This window comes from Acomys minous, assembly GCF_964271855.1.
Source record: "Acomys minous genome assembly, chromosome: 4".
Lineage (NCBI taxonomy): Eukaryota > Metazoa > Chordata > Mammalia > Rodentia > Muridae > Acomys > Acomys minous.
Genome location: NC_140486.1, coordinates 38,885,506 through 38,893,856, shown reverse-complemented (window position 1 = coordinate 38,893,856; position 8,351 = coordinate 38,885,506). Strand labels below are relative to the sequence as shown.

The following is an 8,351-nucleotide window of genomic DNA, read 5'->3' as shown; positions in this document are numbered from 1 at the left end:
TGGCTCATCCTATCTTGAAAAAAAAAAAGAGCCAGCCTTGTACTTAGTCTTTTTTATCAGCAGCACAGAGCAAGCATATTACTGTCTATCTGATAGGTAGGAGAGTACACAAGGCAGGGATGTCAGCAGTGATAATGGTGTGACGGCTACAGACTCTGGAGGGCCAGCTAGCAAGAGAATGCAAAATAGAGAGGAGCTGTGGCTGAGTCTTTTAGTAATTTCCACCTTCCTTGGAAAATATGATAAATAAACACACAGGACGAAGATAGCAAAACACATCCATGTGGAAGAATGTGCCACCAGGCCTGATGCAACAACACTCAATGAAACAGTAGGTAGACTGAAAACTGGATGAATGGCAGGTGCTTCAGAGATGTAGCCACTGAAGTATTCTGCGGGAAATTCATTGCCCATCATCAGCACGGAAGAAAGCCATGTGGCATGTCTCTTGGTGATATTAGATACATTTGAACAAATAAGTGTTATGTGAGTAGATTATGCAACATGGATGACCACAACTCTATTCCTGTGCATTATAATTTATAACCATCTAGCTTCAGGCAGAATACTTTTACACACATGGTATAGAAATTTTTAAATGTAGCAACTGTAGAGTGCCAGTTCCATAGGGGAAATCATCAGGTCATCCATGAGGAAAACAAGGTAGTGAGGCAGCAGGCGGCCGTGACCAGAAGGATGGAAACTGAACCCTGAATGTGGAAGGAAATGATTGTGTGTTGCATTTTTAACTTTTCTACTGGAGAAAAGTATGTGAGGATCCACAGTTTTCCTGAGACTGTGTGCAGCTGCCTGCTCCGTCTTTGGATACCTGGGTCACATGTTCTCTCAGACTGAAAGCTGTTCCTCCTCCCTGTGTTTTCAGGGTTTCTGCCACGACATGGGAGTCACTCGCCTCCCTTCTCAAGCACAAAAATAAAAACTTGGTGTCAGGCGCAAGCAGTAAATACTGGATTGTTATGGGTCAGAAAGTCCCCGTGGCAACCCTTTCTTCTTCATCCTATACCTGAGAACCTCGGGCGAGGAAAGTGCTTGCTGCGTGTGGTGGATGGTAAAGGCAGACAGACAGCAAGCTGGTTTTCACATGACAGGTTTTCTGCTGCTAGTGCCACAGTGGTACATTATCTACAGCAAATGGACCCGTAATTTAATCAAACTTAGTAGGCACATCAAAAAAAAAAAAATAAACAGATGAAATCAAATCTTTTACAATAATATGTTTTGTCTTAGAATAGATCAGGTGTCTAGAAATGGTGCTTTTCCATGTACCTCACATGCAGTTTCCCTTACCGTTGTACCTTACAGTAATAAGGTATATTTGTCACAACCAATAAACCAATACTGATATTATAACCTCACCTCTATCTTTAATGCTTTTTTTTTTTTTTTTGGTCTTCCTAAGTGTCCACCATGCTCTCTCAGCTCTTCGGGCAATGGCTATTTCTTTGTTCAGGTGACTCCGGCAATGTGTGGATAGTGGTCAGAAACTGTGCAGAAGTTTGCTGCTGTGCTCTGAATGTCTTCCTCGCAAATCCTAATTCCTAAGGGCATGGTATGAGCTGATGGGGCTGTGTGACCAGACCATAAGGACTCTGCCTTCAGGATTAGGGCCAGGAACTATATAAGGAATACCGGAAGGAATGAGGTAGTCCCTTTACCGTGTGACAACATAGCGAGAGTAACCACTCTGGTAGGAGTGAAGCCATTTTAAAGAGAGATCTTTGTGCCCTGGCTTTGGCTGTCAGACTATTGAAACAGAAAACTGGGGAATGAACCCCAGTTTTCTGTTTCAATAGTCTGACAGCCAAAGCTCACAGTTTGTTTAAAATATGTAATATATTATACACACTATATGTATATACATTACATGTATTTATATATTAAATATATGTGTATTAATATGTAAAAAAAGAAAACTGGGGTTTTCTCTAGGATCTCAGGCAGGGTTAGGGGAAGCCCGGTGCCTATAAAAGGAGCAACCTGTCTCCTAGGAGAGATTTCACGTAGTTCTGAAAACCTGCAGGGACCAAGACAATGAGAATGTCCGGGACTGATTGGGCCAACCAGAACCAGGTCTTCTTGGTCACGTATGTACACCCAAGCCTCAAGTCAGGGCCCAGAGCACAGATTTGAGGGTTACCTGGCCATTTTACTTGTTGTCTTCCTAATATAGTAATACTGAATAAATACTTATCCTCTTTTTTCACTATTACAAAAGATACTGGATGCGTGGTTGAATCTAGCTTGTTAGGACTACCAGGGCCCACACTTGTACCCTAAACACTCAGGAGCATCATGGACCTAAAAATACACGCTTACCAGGTACTAACTTGAAAGCACCTTGCCTTGGGTCTTTTTGGACTCTGGGACCATGAGAAGCAAACCTGTGTTGTTTAGAAGGCACCAGCTAGAGCAGCCCAAGTAGTCTAAGGTAGAAATCAACAGATGGGGTGGAGTGCTGCTGCAACAGGTACCTGAAATAAGGAAGTGACTTTGTAGCCAAGTAAAGAGCAGGGTATGAGGCTCCCACTAGAAGGAAGTTAACAGTGCCATGAACAGACCGTAAAAGAAACGCCTAGGACTAATATAGAGGGCTATAGGGGAAACGTTAACAATTACAATGCTGGCAGCAATGTGGACAGTGAAGAGGATTTTGGTGTGGTTCTAGAAATGGAGAATGAACTGGAAACTGGAGGGAGGTAGTTCTTATTATAAAGGGGCAAAGAGCATGGAAGGATTGTTCTCATGACCTCGTGCTTGGGTGAAAGCTAGAAGTGCATGGTGAAGTAAGCTGTTCCGGTGAAGAAATTTGAGTGAAAAGAACTGAGGGGCTGCTCAGCTTCGGGCAGATGTTTATAGTAAGAGGGACAAAGAAAGTGATTTCAGGTGAAGCTTCTAGTCAAAACAGAAGTAGAACTCTAAGTTTACGGAACTCTCAGCCTGTGCGTGTTGACAGAAGGAGAAGGCATGTTCAAGAGATAACACAAGCGGGTGGTTGGGATGCTGTTTGATAGAGAAATTAGTAGGAGTTGCCATGTGTTATTTAGCAACAGAAGGGAAGCATGGCCTGGGAGACATTTGTGAGATCATTGCTTGTGCTCAGAGAGAGTTTAGAGACCTTGGGGGCAAGATGACTTCCAGGGAGACCCAGGTTTCTCCAGCTTTGCTCCCCACAGTTTGACTCAGAGTTCCTTGTTTGCACATATGTGGTTCAGTGGGCCCAGGTACAGTACTGGTATGGCACCAATTTTTTTCAGAGGGCACAGTTGCAAACCTTGGCAAGCATCCAGGAGATGCCACTGTCATGCAAAGTGCATGAGCCATTGAGGTATAGCTTACAGGGATGCCTGGTACCCTGGGCACATAACTCATGTGCAAATGCACAGTGGGGACTTGCCACTTCAGAGACCCAATGCTAAGACAGTGCCTAATGGAACCACAGGTGTACATACTCCCTCTCCTAAGATCCCAAGTAGGATTACATATGACGGTTCCATCCCCATGAGAGCAAAAGGCAACCCAGCTGCAATAGTGAGAGCTGTGGTGTTAACTATGCCCAGTAAAGTGTTGTGGGTAGGGTTGTCTAAGACTTTAGCGGGCTCAGTCACTATTTTGGTGTATATGCAAGTTTATCCCTCAAGTCAAAGAAAATTATTTTTAGGCCTTGAGAGTAACTTTGCCTGTTGAATTTCAGACATACTTTGGAGTCTACCTGTCCTTTCCTTTCTCTCTTCTTTAAGATTGATTTATTTTACATGGTTGAGTGTTTTGCCTGCATGTATGTATGGGTACCATTTGTGTGCCTGCTCCCCACAAAGGTCAGAAAAGGGCTTTGGATCTCCTGAGACTGAAGTCGCAGGCAGCTTTATCGGTGCTGGGAAATGAACTCGCGCCATCTGCAAGAGCAACATGTGCTCTTTATTTGCTGAGCCACCTCTCCAGCCCTGTATCTGTTCTTTTCTATTTTAACCTTTTGAAATGTAGATGCCCGCGCCTCCTGTCTGCTATTGTATTTTGAGGTACCCAATATGCTCAGTGCCAGAGAGTAGTTTGCTTCAGAGTGAATCAGACCTCAGACCTTCCCGTCTCTTATAATGTTAACTCTGATCATCTGGGGGAAGTGGTGTATGCCAGGCTTCTTCAGGGTGATGTCACTATCTCCCCTCTTTCCACATTGCTCTCTTTGGAAGGAAAGCTTACAGGGGGAAAAGTTGGGCAGTACCTCCTTGAGGTTAGGTTTAAGGGAAGCAAAGCCATAGATAATTTGGAATTCTGTATGGGATTTTTGCCTATTCTTTGCTATCTATCTATCTATCTATCTATCTATCTATCTATCTATCTATCTATCTATCTGTCTATCTATTGTTAGAAATAGATCTTTAGTTTAAAATCTGATCTACCAAGTTAGTCTCTGCCCCCCAAATTGATGGAAAACACTAACTTCACATGCTTTTGTGTAGGTGCAGCCTTTGTGGGGGATTTGGCAGCCGCCATTGCCCTTCCTTGATGCCCGCTTAGCCTTTTTGCGTCCTTGGCAGCCCTGGCAGCCTGCTCTCGCTGAGCGTTCCTAATTTCTGCTTTCTGATTCCTCTTGGCCATTATATCAGCAGTGACGGCCCGCTGGAACTTGACCGCATGGCAGGTTCTTTTCTTTTGTATTTCTTCTGGTTGTTCTTTCCTGTGTTTTCTTCCTGAGAGGACAGTCTAGTTTATCTGCTGAGGATTCCTTTTGGAAAGGAATGCAGACTCAAATTTTGCATTAAGAAACTGGAAAACCTTCCTGTTAGTCCTGGTGTAGGGCTGCCCGTGCCTGGGGTAGATCTGGTACCCACTGAAACTGCCCAGCCTGACCTTCATGGTGATAGCTGCTGGCCTGCAGAAGGAAAGATGGTGAAGAGAAAGTGCCTTTTATTTGTTAATTGAAAAGTATCCTCCATATTTATGACTTGTGAAATTTACTTAAATATATGTTATTTAGCTCAGTGTATCAGAGCTATTATTTTAAAGTTAAAAGTATATAACACTCCATGGATGTCATTCACCCTGTTTTCATGCAAAGTCATTAGAATCTGGTGAGCAGTTTATGTTTATGGCATGTTGCAAAGTGCATGCTAAATTTTCCTCAGAAATATTTGATCCACATTTAGATCTCATGAAAGGAACAGCTACTCGAAAGGACACATGCTCGAGTCACTACAGGCCTACATGCAGTCTCCCGGGCCCAGTCACTCTCTTCTAATGCTTGCATTCATATGTCAAATTTGGTTAATCTTTTAGAATACTTTGTTTGCCATAATTTCAAAACTATGCACAAATTATGGAAACTTATTACATTGTGCTATCTTAGTATTGTTTAGTTTGTATACTTGCTTTTGTTTATTCTTATTTTTAAAATTTTTATTATTTATGTTTTACGTGTGTGTGTCTGTGTGTGTGTGTGGTGTTGTGTGTGCACGCGCATATGCTTGCATTGCTACCATACCTATGTAGGTATTAAAGGACAATTTGTTGTACTTGGATTTCTCCTTTTGCCACATAGGTTCTAGTGATTGAATTCAGGTCCTCAGGCTTGGTGACCTGGTGAGCCATCTCACTGGCCCTCATTTTTATTTGTCAAGATAGGGTCACACTATGTAGTTCAAGCTGATCTCAAACTCACAATGATCCCCATGATGCCTTATTCTCCTATGCTAGCCTTACAGGTGTTTGCTACCACTCTCATCAACTTCTAATGGTATTTTGCCATTAAGATACTGTATAAATTGAAAAGCACCTTCAAAGTTATTAAAATCAATGAACTGTGGTTTTTTTTTCCAGTCTGGCAGAAATTTATGTAATGGTTGATTACAGTTCTAAATTTTGCTATATTAATTCGTATTATAAAATTATTATGGAAAATTATCATGCCACATTTAATGTCTAAGTGCTATGTTGCTTGATTACAAATAGGTTTTCATCTTCTTGGTGTATGCAGTATATGTGTATGCACATATGTGTGTTTTTGTACATTATCTTCCTTTATTCCTCTGCAGTTCATTATGTGAGACAGTGTCTCTCTAAACCTGAAGCTCATCAATTCAGTTAGACTAACTGCAACAAGCCCTAGCAATTTTCCTGTCCCTCACCGCACCTACCCATTCCCAGGATTACAGAGGGCTACTGCCAGAGATCCAAACTCAGGGTCTTCTGCTTACACTATGTGATGGCTAATTACGTCACTTTGAAATAATCCAAAATTATCTAGAAAGGCTCAGTGGGATTGTTGTTCTCTCTCTCTCTCTCTCTCTCTCTCTCTCTCTCTCTCTCTCTCTCTCTCTCTCTCTCTCTTTCTCTTTATCTCTCTCTGTCTCACTCTTTCTCTCTGTCTCTCTCTTTCTCTCTTCTCTCTTTCTCTCTCTCTTGATCGTGTTAATTAATGTAGAAAGACTTAGCCCATGATGGGAGGCACCATTCCCTAGCTTTGGACCTCAGATTATAAGTCAAATAGTAAACACCCACACATTCACTGTTCTTTGTTCTTGACTGCATAGGTGACTGTTGTAAGTTCCTGGTGCTTTGACCACCCTGCTAGGATGACCTGTAAACTAGAATTATGACCTAAAAACCAACCCTTTCTGCTTCCATACTGCTTTGTTTTGCCAGGGTATTTTAAGGGTATTTTAACAGAGCGACAGGAATGAGACAGGACTCATGGCAGATACTTTACTGGCTGAACCATCTGTCTTAGTTCCTTTTCTATGACTGTAACAAAATACCAGGATATAGGCAACTTATAAAAATAGAATGTTTAATTTGGGGCTCACAGTTGTAGAGGATTATGTCCATGACTCTCATGGCAGGAAACATGTGTGCAGGCAGGTAGGCTTGGCTGTAGAGCAATAGCCTAGAGCTCACATCTCCAGCACCAGGCAGAGAGAGCTACAAGGAAACAGCATGAAACCCCAAAGCGCACCTTCGCTAACACGTCTCCTTCAACAAGGACACACCGCCTAGTCCTTCCCAGCAGTTCCACCAACTGGGAACCAAATCCTCAAATATATGTGCCTATGAGGACCATTCTCATTCAAACCACCATAACCATTTATCCAGCCTCCTCAACTTGTATGGAATATTAAATTTAAGGCATTTGTATGCAGTGTCATCTTAAGGAGATAACGTAAATTACACTGATATTTTTGTGGCATGAGTCATATTGCCTTTTTTTAAATCTTTGATTATTGAATACTAGGAAAGAATTCTTTTTGCTTTAACACACTATTAAGGCCAGGTGTGGTGGTGTATAACTTTAATCCCAGTACTGAAGAGGCAGAGGTTGGTGGATCTCTGTGAACTCAAGGCCAGCCTGATTTATATAGTGAATTCCAGGTAAGGCAGGACTACAAAATGAGACCCTGTCTAAAAAAAAAAGAAAAGAAAAAGTTACTATTAGTTTTTCAACTCACCCAACAAGCATTTTCAAAGGATACAACATTATATTTTGACCTAATATCATGAAATCACTAGCATAATATGGTCTAATATTTAATTTTGGTGAATAATTCTAGGACAGTTGTAAAGTATTCAAGATCTCTATCTCATGATGGTCAACAGGACTCAGAGGGTAAAATTGCTTGCTACTCAAGTCATTGGACCTGAATTTGATCCCCAGAACCCAGAGAAAGGAGGAAGGAGAGAAACAACTCCACAAAGTTGTCTTCCAGCCTACACACATACAAATAATAAATTAGTTTTATCCAAAAATTATCTTGGTAATTTGTAATGAGTATCAGTTAGTGAATGTTTTTGAAGTTCTTTAAAATGAAAGATAAATGATTGGACAGCAATATAATTCATTTCAAGCTAAGAAAAAAAATATGTCAGGTTTAAAAAAAATCTTAGTGTCTGTGATTTTATGTATATGTGCATGTGTATGTATGCGTGAGTGCGTGCGTGCGTGCGTGCGTGCGTGTGTGTGTGTGTGTGTGTGTAGGAGAGAGAGATAGATGAATGCCTTGGCATGCAGGTTGAAATGAGAGCACTTGGCAATTCTGGATGTTGGTGCTTATAGGGCTGCAGCAGAGCTTGCCACCATGTGGAGCTGGCCGAGGGGCTTGCAGGGAGTCTCCTGATTGCCTTCCGTCCCTCTGCAGCAGTGCTAGGACAAGCTCATGCCCTCACTTGAGTCTTGAGTGTTTCACCCAATGAAGAATTTCCTCAGCCTGAATTTTTTTTAAACTTAGAGTTACAATTTTCTGATATTAGAAAATTGTTAGATTTTATTCACAATTATTTGGCAGCTTTTTTTGGAAGCTATTTCTTGTTTTCATGAAGTATCTTTTAGAGTCATTGCCTCA

The 8,351-nt window shown here is 41.6% G+C and overlaps 1 pseudogene across 1 annotated transcript; it reads right to left on the bottom strand.

The window, feature by feature from the left end:
- Positions 1-4,422: 4,422 nt before the first annotated feature.
- Positions 4,423-4,899, bottom strand: LOC311596246 (large ribosomal subunit protein eL24-like; annotated as a pseudogene). Its single transcript has one exon. The product of its transcript is annotated as a large ribosomal subunit protein eL24-like (transcript).
- Between the last annotated feature and the right edge of the window lie 3,452 nt (positions 4,900-8,351).